Genomic DNA, 15,646 nt, shown 5'->3' on the forward strand with positions numbered 1-15,646 from the left:
TGGGGTGATGTTTTGTGTCGGCTTCTCCTGGGGTGATGTTTTGTGTCGGCTTCTCCTGGGGTGATGTTTTATGTCGGCTTCTCCTGGGGTGATGGGTGTCGGCTTCTCCTGGGGTGATGTTTTGTGACCTACAGGATCTATCTCCTGGTCTGTGTAAAGGTGTCAGCTCCTGGGGTGACCTGCAGGATTATCCTGGGGTGATGTTTTGGTGCTTCTCCTGGGGTGATGTTTTGTGCAGGCTTCTCCTGGTCTGTGTTTTGGTGCTTCAGACAGGGGTGATGTTTTGTGTCGGCTTCTCCTGGGGTGATGTTTTGTGTCGGCTTCTCCTGGGGTGATGTTTTGTGTCGGCTTCTCCTGGGGTGATGTTTTGTGTCGGCTTCTGGGGTGATGTTTTGTGTCAGCTTCTCCTGGGGTGATGTTTTGTGTCAGCTTCTCCTGGGGTGATGTTTTGGATCTTCTACCTGGGGTGATGTTTTGTGTCGGCTTCTCCTGGGGTGATGTTTTGTGTCGACCTGGTCTGTGTTTTGTACCTGTCCTGGGGTGATGTTTTGTGTCAGCTTCTCCTGGGGTGATGTTTTGTGACTTCTCCTGGTCTGTGTTTTGTGTCGGCTTCTCCTGGGGTGATGTCTTCTACCTGGTTGTGTTTTGTGTCGGCTTCTCCTGGGGTGATGACCTGCAGGATCTCTCCTGGGGTGATGTTTTGTGTCAGCTTCTCCTGGGGTGATGTTTTGTGTCGGCTTCTCCTAGTGATGACCTGTCGGCTTCTCCTGGGGTGACGGCTTCTCCTGGGGTGATGTTTTGTGTCGGCTTCTCCTGGGGTGATGTTTTGTGTCGGATTCTCCTGGGGTGATGTTTTGTGTCGGCTTCTCCTGGGGTGACAACAGTCGGCTTCTCCTGGGGTGATGTTTTGTGTCGGCTTCTCCTGGTCAGCTTCTCCTGGGGTGATGTTTTGTGTAGCTTCTCCTGGGGTGACCTGTCAGCTTCTCCTGGGGTGATGTTTTGTGTCGGCTTCTCCTGGGGTGATGTTTGTCGGCTTCTCCTGGGGTGATGTTTTGTGTGCTTCTCCAGCTGATGTTTTGATGACCTCCTGGAGTGATGTTTTGTTAGCTTCCCCTGGGGTGATGTTTTGAGTCGGCTTCCCCTGGGGTGATGGTTTATACCTGTTAGTAAATCTCTCTCAGACAAAGTGACTTGGCCTGTATTTACCTCCCCAAAATGAAATGCTAATTAGCTGCTAATGTGGCTATCATAAAGAACTACAAATGCCATGATGATCTGGACCAGACTGACGAATCGAGGCAAAGGTAGGAATCCCGGGATTAACTATCTAAATGTATTCATGAATAAACTGGCTACATTTCTTTCAAATTGACAATTGGGTGAACCGTCTTGTGAAAGTTTTAAATTGACACAATAGCTGTTAGTAAAGGTGTCAGCTAGAGACGACCTGCAGGATCTATACCTGTTAGTAAAGGTGTCAGATAGAGATGATCTATACCTGATCTATACCTGTTAGAGATGACCTGCAGGATCTATACCTGTTAGTAAAGGTGTCAGATAGAGATGACCTGCAGGATCTATACCTGTTAGTAAAGGTGTCAGCTAGAGATGACCTGCAGGATCTATACCTGTTAGTAAAGGTGTCAGATAGAGATGACCTGCAGGATCTATACCTGTTAGTAAAGGTGTCAGCTAGAGATGACCTGCAGGATCTATACCTGTTAGTAAAGGTGTCAGATAGAGATGACCTGCAGGATCTATACCTGTTAGAGATGACCTGCAGGATCTATACCTGTTAGTAAAGGTGTCAGATAGAGATGACCTGCAGGATCTATACCTGTTAGAGATGACCTGCAGGATCTATACCTGTTAGTAAAGGTGTCAGCTAGAGATGACCTGCAGGATCTATACCTGTTAGTAAAGGTGTCAGCTAGAGATGACCTGCAGGATCTATACCTGTTAGTAAAGGTGTCAGCTAGAGATGACCTACAGGATCTATACCTGTTAGTAAAGGTGTCAGCTAGAGATGACCTACAGGATCTATACCTGTTAGTAAAGGTGTCAGCTAGAGATGACCTGCAGGATCTATACCTGTTAGTAAAGGTGTCAGATAGAGATGACCTGCAGGATCTATACCTGTTAGTAAAGGTGTCAGCTAGAGATGACCTGCAGGATCTATACCTGTTAGTAAAGGTGTCAGCTAGAGATGACCTGCAGGATCTATACCTGTTAGTAAAGGTGTCAGCTAGAGATGACCTGCAGGATCTATACCTGTTAGTAAAGGTGTCAGCTAGATCCTGCAGGATCTATACCTGTTAGTAAAAGTGTCAGCTAGAGATGACCTACAGGATCTATACCTGTTAGTAAAGGTGTCAGCTAGAGATGACCTGCAGGATCTATACCTGTTAGTAAAGGTGTCAGATAGAGACGACCTGCAGGATCTATACCTGTTAGTAAAGGTGTCAGCTAGAGATGACCTGCAGGATCTATACCTGTTAGTAAAGGTGTCAGCTAGAGATGACCTACAGGAGCATGCTGGGATTTGTAGTTTTGCACGATGTCTACTTTAATACTAATTAGCAATTCAGAAATCGGAGAGTAAATAGAGTCGAACATATTGATAAAAGACACTTTTTAAATGAATTGTAGAAAAACAATTGGAAACATTTCCCTGTTTGACCGTTAGGTTTTATGGGTATTATGACACCTCCACTGTGGTGCTCTATAGCAGGGGGTTAACAGGGGAATAACAGGCTTCACTCTGCCCTAACGGAAAGTAAATGAGAGCAGATGAAATGTCAGCATTCATGATGATAGTAATGTTGATCGCAGCCATCGCTGGCTATTGATGATGCGAATCAGGTTCTGAAGACTGGGATTAACGCGGGTCACGTCCGAGTCCAGTCCACAGCCTGATAATACCAGACCAGGTAGGACTCCCTCCTCAATAAGTTACAGACCATGTAGTCTATTCTAATAGGTTATAGGCAGTGTTTAAATCTAGCGTAGGCCTAACTAAGCCATGAACCAGGAGTTAAATATCCATGATGGTAAAAGCCAACTAACTGCAGACAGTTTATCTGTGGGATAATAATAACATGTGTTTCAGTCCCCTGTTGGAATGACCGCCAGCTTTCAAGGTCTAGAAAAACCCTTTCTGACAGAAAACATTCTGACATTGTAGAGCCAAATCCACAACACAGACACACCCATCAGTATCTAAACCACCTGACTGTTAACCTCTGAGTTCCATTAGCTGAGACTGGAAGGCAGAGTGGCCAACGAGGTCTGACTGGAGACCACGGACTTGTAGACTAATCTACACACACGTCATTCTCTTACCACAATGTCAACTCAGCTCTTACGTCATCTATCTACTTTCTCTGTGTAGTCAACACCACCTTCACACTTAACCACTCACACAGGTTATAAAACCCATACTAATGGCTGTTCTTCGGTCTCCTCCAGGACCCTCCAGGTGATTAGGTGGAGTAGACAGTCCAGACAGGAGTAATGGAGCACGGAAGGGAGGTGATGGTGGTAATGGTCTGGGAGGATCCATTAGTAGAGTCTGATTGATTCCATTCTCCGAGCTCTACTAATCATCCTAGACAACAGCAGATATCTCCGAGCCAATAACACCCCCACAACATACTACAACCAGCCTCTCTAGTTATAGATGTACAGTACACAGAGCCAATAACACACCCACAACACACTACAACCAGCCTCTCTAGTTATAGATGTACAGTACACACACACTGTTACATTCTCCAGTTTCTGTGTTTTGGGTTTGTTTGTGTACACACCACTACTCCCCCACATACACACACCACTACTCCCCATATACACACCCCCTACCCCCTTCCACACACACACACAAAACTAAAACACGACACACACCTCTGAGGGAAAAGTCACATGAGCTGGCTGTATGCAAAGTCATGCTCACCTCAGTCACCTGTTTACTGCAGAAACTGTCCAGATGTACAGGGACTTCCACAAGGTCAGGAGAAACTGTCCAGATGTACAGGGACTTCCACAAGGTCAGGAGAAACTGTCCAGATGTACAGGGACTTCCACAAGGTCTGGAGAAACTGTCCAGATGTACAGGGACTTCCACAAGGTCAGGAGAAACTGTCCAGATGTACAGGGACTTCCACAAGGTCAGGAGAAACTGTCCAGATGTACAGGGACTTCCACAAGGTCTGGAGAAACTGTCCAGATGTACAGGGACTTCCACAAGGTCAGGAGAAACTGTCCAGATGTACAGGGACTTCCACAAGGTCAGGAGAAACTGTCCAGATATACAGGGACTTCCACAAGGTCAGGAGAAACTGTCCAGATGTACAGGGACTTCCACAAGGTCAGGAGAAACTGTCCAGATGTACAGGGACTTCCACAAGGTCAGGAGAAACTGTCCAGATGTACAGGGACTTCCACAAGGTCAGGAGAAACTGTCCAGATGTACAGGGACTTCCACAAGGTCAGGAGAAACTGTCCAGATGTACAGGGACATCCACAAGGTCAGGAGAAACTGTCCAGATGTACAGGGACATCCACAAGGTCAGGAGAAACTGTCCAGATGTACAGGGACATCCACAAGGTCAGGAGAAACTGTCCAGATGTACAGGGACATCCACAAGGTCAGGAGAAACTGTCCAGATGTACAGGGACATCCACAAGGTCAGGAGAAACTGTCCAGATGTACAGGGACTTCCACAAGGTCAGGAGAAACTGTCCAGATGTACAGGGACTTCCACAAGGTCAGGAGAAACTGTCCAGATGTACAGGGACAGGGACTTCCACAAGGTCAGGAGAAACTGTCCAGATATACAGGGACTTTCACAAGGTCAGGAGAAACTGTCCAGATATACAGGGACTTCCACAAGGTCAGGAGAAACTGTCCAGATGTACAGGGACAGGGACTTCCACAAGGTCAGAGAAACTGTCCAGATGTACAGGGACAGGGACTTCCACAAGGTCAGGAGAAACTGTCCAGATGTACAGGGACAGGGACTTTCACAAGGCCAGGAGAAACTGTCCAGATATACAGGGACTTTCACAAGGTCAGGAGAAACTGTCCAGATATACAGGAACTTTCACAAGGTCAGGAGAAACTGTCCAGATGTACAGGGACAGGGACTTCCACAAGGTCAGAAGAAACTGTCCAGATGTACAGGGACTTCCACAAGGTCAGGAGAAACTGTCCAGATGTACAGAGACTTCACAAGGCCAGGAGAAACTGTCCAGATGTACAGGGACTTTCACAAGGTCAGGAGAAACTGTCCAGATATACAGGGACATCCACAAGGTCAGGAGAAACTGTCCAGATGTACAGGGACTCCCACAAGGCCAGGAGAAACTGTCCAGATATACAGGGACTTTCACAAGGTCAGGAGAAACTGTCCAGATATACAGGGACTTTCACAAGGTCAGGAGAAACTGTCCAGATATACAGGGACTTTCACAAGGTCAGGAGAAACTGTCCAGATGTACAGGGACAGGGACTCCACAAGGTCAGGAGAAACTGTCCAGATATACAGGGACAGGGACTTCCACAAGGTCAGGAGAAACTGTCCAGATGTACAGGGACTTCACAAGGCCAGGAGAAACTGTCCAGATATACAGGGACTTTCACAAGGTCAGGAGAAACTGTCCAGATGTACAGGGACAGGGACTTTCACAAGGTCAGGAGAAACTGTCCAGATGTACAGGGACAGGGACTCCACAAGGTCAGGAGAAACTGTCCAGATATACAGGGACAGGGACTTCACAAGGCCAGGAGAAACTGTCCAGATGTACAGGGACTTCACAAGGCCAGGAGAAACTGTCCAGATATACAGGGACTTCACAAGGTCAGGAGAAACTGTCCAGATATACAGGGACAGGGACTTCCACAAGGTCAGGAGAAACTGTCCAGATGTACAGGGACATCCACAAGGTCAGGAGAAACTGTCCAGATGTACAGGGACATCCACAAGGTCAGGAGAAACTGTCCAGATGTACAGGGACTTTCACAAGGTCAGGAGAAACTGTCCAGATGTACAGGGACTTCACAAGGTCAGGAGAAACTATCCAGATGTACAGGGACATCCACAAGGTCAGGAGAAACTGTCCAGATGTACAGGGACAGGGACTTCACAAGGTCAGGAGAAACTGTCCAGATGTACAGGGACATCCACAAGGTCAGGAATAAGGGGTTGCTGTATAAAGACTGGACCGATTTCTCCCTCTAGACTGAAACAAGCGTACATGCATCTAAATCTAGTCCCATTGAAGAAAACTAAAATAAATAAATATCTATAAATATAATTGCCACAACCTAACAATCCAATGACCAGCTTTAGCTTCGAACCGGTGTCCCAAAAATACCACTGTAAACACAGTAGAGGTCGACCGATTAATCAGAATGGCCCATCAACTTTTCATAACAATCGGTAATCAGCATTTTTGGATGCCGAATCAGGCATTTTTGGTTATTATATTATAATTAAGTCTATGATTTGACAGAGCAGTCTGACTGGTGGTAGGCAGCAGCAGGCTCGTATTTCTGTGTGTTATTATATTATAATTAAGTCTATGATTTGACAGAGCAGTCTGACTGAGTGGTGGTAGGCAGCAGCAGGCTCGTAAGCATTCATTCAAACAGCACTTTCCTCCGTTTGCCAGCAGCTTGTGCAAGCACATCGCTGTTTATGACTTCAAGCCTATCAACTCCCAAGATCAGGCTGGCAATACTATAGTGCCTATAAGAACATCCAATAGTCAAAGGTTCCGTGGGCTCTACAATGTCCCACCCTCCGTGGGCTCTACAATGTCCCACCCTCCGTGGGCACCTTGCTCTACATGTCCCACCCTCTGTGGGCTCTACATGTCCCACCCTCCGTGGGCTCTACATGTCCCACCCTCCGTGGGCACCTTGCTCTACATGTCCCACCCTCCGTGGGCTCTACATGTCCCACCCTCCGTGGGCTCTACAATGTCCCACCCTCCGTGGGCTCTACAATGTCCCACCCTCCGTGGGCACCTTGCTCTACATGTCCCACCCTCTGTGGGCTCTACATGTCCCACCCTCCGTGGGCTCTACATGTCCCACCCTCCGTGGGCACCTTGCTCTACATGTCCCACCCTCCGTTGGCTCTACATGTCCCACCCTCCGTGGGCCCTACATTAAAACTGTGTTTTAAGTAGAACTAATGTACTTTTTTCTCAGAGCGACATAGCTCGGCCTTATCTAGCTACGTTAGCTAACAGTATCCCCTTTTCAACGTTGTTTTTCCAGAGTGTTTCATCGCTGCTGACAGACTGTCTGATGGACAACGTCAAATTGGATCGCTAGCTAACAACAGATCACGTTGATACGGCTCGGTGACAGACTGCCTGATGGACCACGTCAAATTGGATCGCTAGCTAACAACAGATCACGTCAAATTGGATCGCTAGATCACATCAAATTGGATCGCTAGCTAACAACAGATCGCGTCAATACGGCTCGACGACAAGCTGTCAGGGGATCAACTCGATGGCTATATCCAAATAGGCTTTGATTTGCTTGTCATTTCAATGGTGGTGGTGACAGTAGTCCGACTGACAACTTTACCAAGACGACAACTTGGCGATGTCAAGCTCTTTCCAAACACCTAATCTCTAATGAAGCAAGCTAAATTACACGTTTGCTTAGCTAGCTAAATGACCCGTTGCTTAGCTAGCTAAATGACCCGTTGCTTAGCTAGCTAAATGACCCATTTGCTTAGCTAGCTAAATGACCCGTTGCTTAGCTAGCTAAATGACCCGTTGCTTAGCTAGCTAAATGACCCGTTGCTTAACTAGCTAAATGACCCGTTGCTTAACTAGCTAAATGACCCGTTGCTTAACTAGCTAAATGACCCGTTGCTTAGCTAGCTAAATGACACGTTTGCTTATCTAGCTAAATGACCCGTTGCTTAACTAGCTAAATGACCCGTTGCTTAGCAAGCTAAATGACACGTTTGCTTATCTAGCTAAATGACACGTTTGCTTATCTAGCTAAATGACACGTTTGCTTATCTAGCTAAATGACACGTTTGCTTATCTAGCTAAATGACCCGTTTGCTTATCTAGCTAAATGACCCGTTTGCTTAGCTAGCTAAATGACCCGTTTGCTTAGCTAGCTAAATGACCCGTTTGCTTAGCTAGCTAAATGACCCGTTGCTTAGCTAGCTAAATGACCCGTTGCTTAGCTAGCTAAATGACCCGTTGCTTAGCTAGCTAAATGACCCGTTGCTTAGCTAGCTAAATGACCCGTTGCTTAGCTAGCTAAATGACCCGTTGCTTAGCTAGCTAAATGACCCGTTGCTTAGCTAGCTAAATGACCCGTTGCTTAGCTTAGCTAGCTAAAATGACCCGCTAAATGACACTTAGCTAGCTAAATGACCCGTTGCTTAGCTAGCTAAATGACCGTTGCTTAGCTAGCTAAATGACCGTTGCTTAGCTAGCTAAATGACCCGTTGCTTAGCTAGCTAAATGACCCGTTGCTTAGCTAGCTAAATGACCCGTTGCTTAGCTAGCTAAATGACCCGTTGCTTAACTAGCTAAATGACCCGTTGCTTAGCTAGCTAAATGACACGTTTGCTTAGCTAGCTAAATGACACGTTGCTTGGCTAGCTAAATGACACGTTGCTTAGCTAGCTAACTGACACGTTTGCTTAGCTAGCTAAATGACACGTTGCTTAGCTAGCTAAATGACCCGTTTGCTTAGCTAGCTAACTGACCCGTTGCTTAGCTAGCTAAATGACCTGTTGCTTAGCTAGCTAAATTAATAGAATACCTTCACGTATCTGAAAATACATGATCAACTGATGTTTACTGATCATAAAACAGTACCTTGCTGTATAACTCTGATGAGAGAGATAAATGTGTAGTTGTGACTGTGCTCTTCAGGACGTGATGATATTACAACCAAATAGTTGGAACATTTATTTAACAATTCCTTGGAAACGGCACGTTGTCGTCAATGGTTTTAGCAGAGCTGGTTCTTGACCCCAGCAGACTAATTCAACGGTCTGCACCGTATTGTGTTTCTGATAACGATCTTTACCTTTATCCTAGGAGTGATAAACTAACCTCTCATATCTCTCCTTTACTATCCTAGGGGTGATAAACTAACCTCTCATATCTCTCCTTTACTATCCTAGGGTGATAAACTAACCTCTCATATCTCTCCTTTACTATCCTAGGGGTGATAAACTAACCTCTCATATCTCTCCTTTACCATCCTAGGGGTGATAAACTAACCTCTCATATCTCTCCTTTACTATCCTAGGGGTGATAAACTAACCTCTCATATCTCTCCTTTACTATCCTAGGGGTGATGAGGTTGTTTATCACCCTATCACCTAGTGATAAAAACCTCTCAGAGATATGAGAGGTTATCTCTCCTTTACTATCCTAGGGGTGATAAACTAACCTCTCATATCTCTCCTTTACTATCCTACTATCCTAGGGTGATAAACTAACCTCTCATATCTCTCCTTTACTATCCTAGGAGTGATAAACTAACCTCTCATATCTCTCCTTTACTATCCTAGGAGTGATAAACTAACCTCTCATATCTCTCCTTTACTATCCTAGGGGTGATAAACTAACCTCTCATATCTCTCCTTTACGATCCTAGGGGTGATAAACTAACCTCTCATATCTCTCCTTTACTATCCTAGGAGTGATAAACTAACCTCCCATATCTCTCCCATCTCTCTCCTTATCATCTCTCCCATATCTCTCCTTATCATCTCTCCCATATCTCTCCTCCTCATCTCTCCCATATCCCCTCATATCTCTCCTCCTCATCTCTCCCATCTCTCTCCTTATCATCTCTCCCATATCTCTCCTTATCATCTCTCCCATATCCCCTCATATCTCTCCTCCTCATCTCTCCCATCTCTCTCCTTATCATCTCTCCCATATCCCCTCATATCTCTCCTCCAATCCCTCCTCCGTCCTGTTCTCTTCTTTCCCCCCCTCCTCCGTCCTGCTCTCTTCTCTGTTCTCTTCTTTCCCTCCCTCCTCCGTCCTGCTCTCTTCTCTGTTCTCTTCTTTCCCTCCCTCCTCCTCTCTGCTCTGCTGGTGTGGGACACTCCCTTCTAGAGTGGCTGGGGAAAGGCAGAGCCTGATGAAAAACAGATGGAGCAGAGGAGAGAGGCAAGGAGGAAGAGAGAGGAGAGAGGCAAGGAGGAATAGAGAGAGAGTGAGGTAAAGAGGGAGGAATGGAAGGATGAGATGCTGACAGGGAAGTCACTGCAGTGGTAAAACAACAAACATGAAATGAAAAGTGGATTGAGGGAGGTACAGAGGAAGAGAGAGAGGGTGGGGTTGGAGGAGGTACAAAGTGGTACTTTAAAAAAGCCGCAGCTTGCCCTGTCTGTCTGCCTCTCTCTCTCTCTCTCTCTCTCCTACGTCTCCCTCTACCCCTCCTCGTCTGTCTGCCTCTCTCTCCTACGTCTCCCTCTACCCCTCCTCGTCTGTCTGCCTCTCTCTCCTACGTCTCCCTCTACCCCTCCTCGTCTGTCTGCCTCTCTCTCCTACGTCTCCCTCTACCCCTCCTCGTCTGTCTGCCTCTCTCTCCTACATCTCCCTCTACCCCTCCTCGTCTGTCTGCCTCTCTCTCTCTCTCCTACGTCTCCCTCTACCCCTCCTCGTCTGTCTGCCTCTCTCTCTCCTACGTCTCCCTCTACCCCTCCTCGTCTGTCTGCCTCTCTCTCTCTCTCTCTCTCTCTCCTACGTCTCCCTCTACCCCTCTTCGTCTTGTCTGCCTCTCTCTCCTACGTCTCCCTCTACCCCTCTTCGTCTGTCTGCCTCTCTCTCTCTCTCCTACGTCTCCCTCTACCCCTCCTCGTCTGTCCTCTGCTACAGCTCACCGGTTGGAAACGAACACACTATCCTCACTACCCACAGTCTGCAGGCTCTACCCACTATCCCCTCACTACCCACATTCTGCAGGCTCTACACACTATCCCCTCACTACCCAGTCTGCAGGCTCTACACACTATCCCCTCACTACCCACAGTCTGCAGACTCTACACACACAGGCACCTTTGAGGGTTGAAGTCAAGACGCGTGACAGAAGTGTCCCTCAGGACTGGGCAGCGTGACAGAAGTTAGTGTCCTCTCCAACCTCTGCTCGGCGGCAAACAGAAACAACATTTTTTTAACCTTTATTTAACTAGGCAAGTCAGTTAAGAACAAATTCTTATTTTCAATGACGGCCTAGGAACAGTGGGTTAACTGCCTGTTCAGGGGCAGAACGACAGATTTGTACCTTGTCAGCTCTGGGAATTGAACTTGCAACCTTTCGGTTACTAGTCCAACACTCAACACCCACCCACCAAAGTCCAAACCACTAGGCTACCCTGCCGACCCAGGGTAGTCGCTATTATCTGGTGTAATAACCAATTACACCTTCCCAACTCTAATGGTAGAAGTATGAGCATCCTGCTAACAGGCCGATTTCTCCCTCTGTTGGAGCGGACAGAAGTAGAACCGGCTGAGCAGTATCAGACCTGATTATCCTGCTAACAGGCTGATATTCACACACACAACATGCTGAGTTGGCATCTCTGAGCCTGTTAACCTGCTCTGGATCAGCTGTAGCTAACGCATTTGTTGTTGTCGTGTAGGAGACAGACAGACAGACAGACAGACAGACCAGACAGACAGACAGACAAACTGAACGGCCTAGGACTTTGTCCTCACCGTCCCTCAGGACTGGGCGGAGTGACAGAAAGACAGAACCGTCCCCAGGACTGGGCGGGTGACAGAACTACCGTCCCCCAGGAAGGACTGGGCATGACAGAACTACCGTCCCCCAGGACTGGGCGGAGTGACAGAACTACCGTCCCCCAGGACTGGGCTCAAATGTCCCCCAGGACTGGGCGGTGTGACAGAACTACCGTCCCCCAGGACTGGGCGGAGTGACAGAACTACCGTCCCCCAGGACTGTCTGACAGAATACTGTCCCCAGGACTGGGCGGAGTGACAGAACTACTGTCCCCCAGGACTGGGCGGAGTGACAGAACTACCGTCCCCCAGGACTGGGCGGAGTGACAGAACTACCGTCCCCCAGGACTGGGCGGAGTGACAGAACTACCGTCCCCAGGACTGGGAACTACCGTCCCCCCAGGACTGGGGACAGTCCCCCAGGACTGGGCAGACAGAACTACCGTCCCCCAGGACTGGGCGGAGTGACAGAACTACCGTCCCCCAGGACTGGGCGGAGTGACAGAACTACCGTCCCCCAGGACTGGGCGGAGTGACAGAACTACCGTCCCCCAGGACTGGGCGGAGTGACAGAACTACCGTCCCCCAGGACTGGGCGGAGTGACAGAACTACCGTCCCCCAGGACTGGGCGGAGTGACAGAACTACCGTCCCCCAGGACTGGGCGGAGTGACAGAACTACCGTCCCCCAGGACTGGGCGGAGTGACAGAACTACCGTCCCCCAGGACTGGGCGGAGTGACAGAACTACCGTCCCCCAGGACTGGGCGGAGTGACAGAACCGTCCCCCAGGACTGGGCGGAGTGACAGAACCGTCCCCCAGGACTGGGCGGAGTGACAGAACTGTCCCCCAGGACTGGGCGGAGTGACAGAACCGTCCCCCAGGACTGGGCGGCGTGACAGAACCGTCCCCCAGGACTGGGCGGCGTGACAGAAGTTAGTGTTTTTCTCTTTAACAGTAAAGCTTAGGGTCTGGAGGGGACATGCTGATTGTAGATCTGTGCCTGTGATCAACTTCACACCTGGGCTAACTCACACGTTTCCTTATAAAGGCTTTCCTAGACGGCTTGGGCCACACCCTGCATTCAGAACAAAGCCATGTTGTGACCACATAAGAGATGCAGTCTTTCAGGTGGCAGATAAGGATTGGAAGCCACTAAATAAGCACCTTTTGTGGAGGGCTGCTGAACCAGGGGTGTATCACAGGACATGAGGCATTGTGCACACACACATCGCATTTGCTATTTTTCTTTCTTTCTCTCTCACACACACACACACACACACACCTTGTTTACATGGTAAACAGTCTGAAATGCATGACAACCATGCCGATTTGAGTTGAGCAAGACCCACGTTTAACTGAGTCACCTCTGTAAAACCTTATAGTTAAGATGGGCAGCTAGCTTGGTTTGTTGTTCTGACAACGACAGACTATACCTGTTGTCCTCGGCGCATGTGACAAATAAAGTGTGATTTGACAGACAGGCGCGGCCCTGTTGCGACAGGGAGGTGGCGTACTGTGGTCCACAGGTCCTGTAGCGATGCTGTAGGACCCTGATCAACAACAACAAATACTAACTTGGCAATGCCCTAAAACATACAAGCTGTAACGTTAGTAGGTCAATTAATTCACACTATCTAGCTAGTATAATAACAATATTTATTTAGTTCACCAGTTTTCTATATCATTCTGATTCAGTAGCTACGGACTATTTCGAAATAACTAGGTAACTAACTGTCTGTCTGTCTGATAATATAACTAGGTAACTAACTTAGCTGATTAGCTAACTAGAGATGAGGAACAGAGCTAAGAGGGCAATGGTGACAAAGTTATTACCAAAGACATTGGAGATAAGAGGAGAGAGCAAGAAAACGTAAACTATGGCGTATTCATTACGCCCATTCTGTTGCAAATCGTTTCCTAAACGGAAGCAAATCGAACGAATAGAAACTCCCGTCTTGTTCTGTTAAACGGTAAACAGTTTCCGTAACGAATACGCTCCTGAACTGCCTACACAGTCCAACATCATCCCATAACTAGCTGGCTAACTACAGCTATCAGTCACAGATTTATCCGCATCGGATCATTAGGTAGTTACCAAATCTGTCACCACAAACACCAAGCTTGTATCTCTCACTGGCAGACCCGAGAAGCACGAAACGTCAGCTAACGTAGCATAGCCAGATAGCTAACTGGCTAGCGAAATAGTGAAATGGCCACACGATTGCTGTATCTAACGTTAGATAGCGGGCAAAACGATTCACAAATGTGTAACCTCGATGGATGCTCACCTGAATCTACAGCGACTGGGCAAATTCAACCCACACGTCTTCAGTTCACTCCAGAAGGCGCAAGCTATCAAATGACAGTAGCTAGTTACTTACAGTACTGCTCCAATGAATACGAAGGCTTCACTGCTACTCACTTTCTTTCTCACCCCAAGGGCGGTAACACAGGAAGAGAGACACTGGACACAGTACCCAATGTACGGCTGGGTCTCTAGCTCTGAAAGCCGACTCAGCCAATAGACGGAGAGGAGATCTACCACTGACCAATGAGCTTTCTCCATTTCTACGAGTCAGCCCACCTCTGATAAGCAAAGGACCAATCAGCAGCGGTTTCAATGTAGGACGCACGCAAAGGTATGTGGGACAAGCGGTAAAGCACTGAGGTAATAATAAGAAGAGTTAACGTATGAAGTTGCCCTAGAAAACACTGATCTAAGGTCTGTTGTGTCCCTCCTACGTGGTTATGGTAAGGATTTGGGGAGAGTAAGCTGATCCTTGAAGTCACGTAGATCGATTCATTACTCTCTTTTTATTTCTAAAGCTCTCTTACATAAACTTCTGCCAGACCTAACATCATTAATACACTTTAGATGTAGGAATGACCAAACCCGGTCTCAGGGATGGCTAACTGGAGATTCCTTCAGTCTACACAGATTTGGGTAAATCATCTTTTGGTTTCTTTGCACCCCATGAATGGAAGGACTAAATCTACTAGTGTCTGTTCACATTGTTGATCAGGAACCTCTTTGCTGAAGAATGTGATTGTTTCTCTTGTCTTGACTATATTCTGTCATCTTGTATATTTTATGTGATGTTGTGTTTATAAATGGTCTAAATGCAGGGCTCCCTTGTAAAAGAGATATACACCTCAATGGGACTTTAAAGGTGAAATGAAACAATACAACACAATCCCAGATCAGTTTTCAGGGCTTCTGATTGGTCAACATCTGTATAAAGAACCGTCATGTAAGTGTACAACTATGTGATTGTACCTACCGATGCATCCATTGATACCTTGTGACTGTTGGCTGTTTAGACTTTAGTGGCCTCTCTCTCTCTGCCTCTCTCTCTATATCTCTCTCTCTCTGTCTCTCTCTCTCTCTGCCTCTCTCTCTCTCTCTCTCTCTCTCTCTCTCTCTCTCTATATCTCTCTCTCTCTCTCTCTCTCTCTCTCTCTCTGCCTCTCTCTCTCTCTCTCTCTGTCTCTCTCTCTCTCTCTCTCTCTCTCTCTCTCTCTCTGTCTCTCTCTCTCTCTGCCTCTCTCTCTATATCTCTCTATATCTCTCTCTGCCCCTCTCTCTCTCTCTCTCTCTCTCTGCTCTCTCTCTCTCAGCCCTGTAACAGTAGACTGTTCTGGCAATAGAACTGGTCTCGGAAGTTGCAGATGCTTGGTGACAAAGACACTAAAGCTGACTGACTGACTGGAGGTTAGAGGTTACATTCACAGCTGGAAATACAGAACTCCACTGTTTCCCCCCCTTTACATAGTCATAGTTATTGTATTATTAGTGTGTGTGTGTGTTCACTTGTGCTTGTGTATTTGTGTGTATTTGTATACTGGGTGTGAATTTGTGTGAGCGTTTGTGCGTCTGATTGTGCGCACAC

At 47.4% G+C, this 15,646-nt stretch overlaps 1 protein-coding gene across 1 annotated transcript in view; it reads right to left on the reverse strand.

Annotated features, from left to right (window-relative positions):
• The window catches only part of tmod2 (tropomodulin 2), a 50,774-nt gene extending 36,567 nt beyond the window's left edge, over positions 1-14,207 (reverse strand). The window contains 1 exon segment of the mRNA XM_065012407.1: positions 14,045-14,207. The gene's annotated coding sequence lies outside the window, so the exon portion shown is untranslated.
• Between the last annotated feature and the right edge of the window lie 1,439 nt (positions 14,208-15,646).

This window comes from Oncorhynchus nerka, linkage group LG27 (assembly GCF_034236695.1).
Source record: "Oncorhynchus nerka isolate Pitt River linkage group LG27, Oner_Uvic_2.0, whole genome shotgun sequence".
Taxonomy (NCBI): domain Eukaryota; kingdom Metazoa; phylum Chordata; class Actinopteri; order Salmoniformes; family Salmonidae; genus Oncorhynchus; species Oncorhynchus nerka.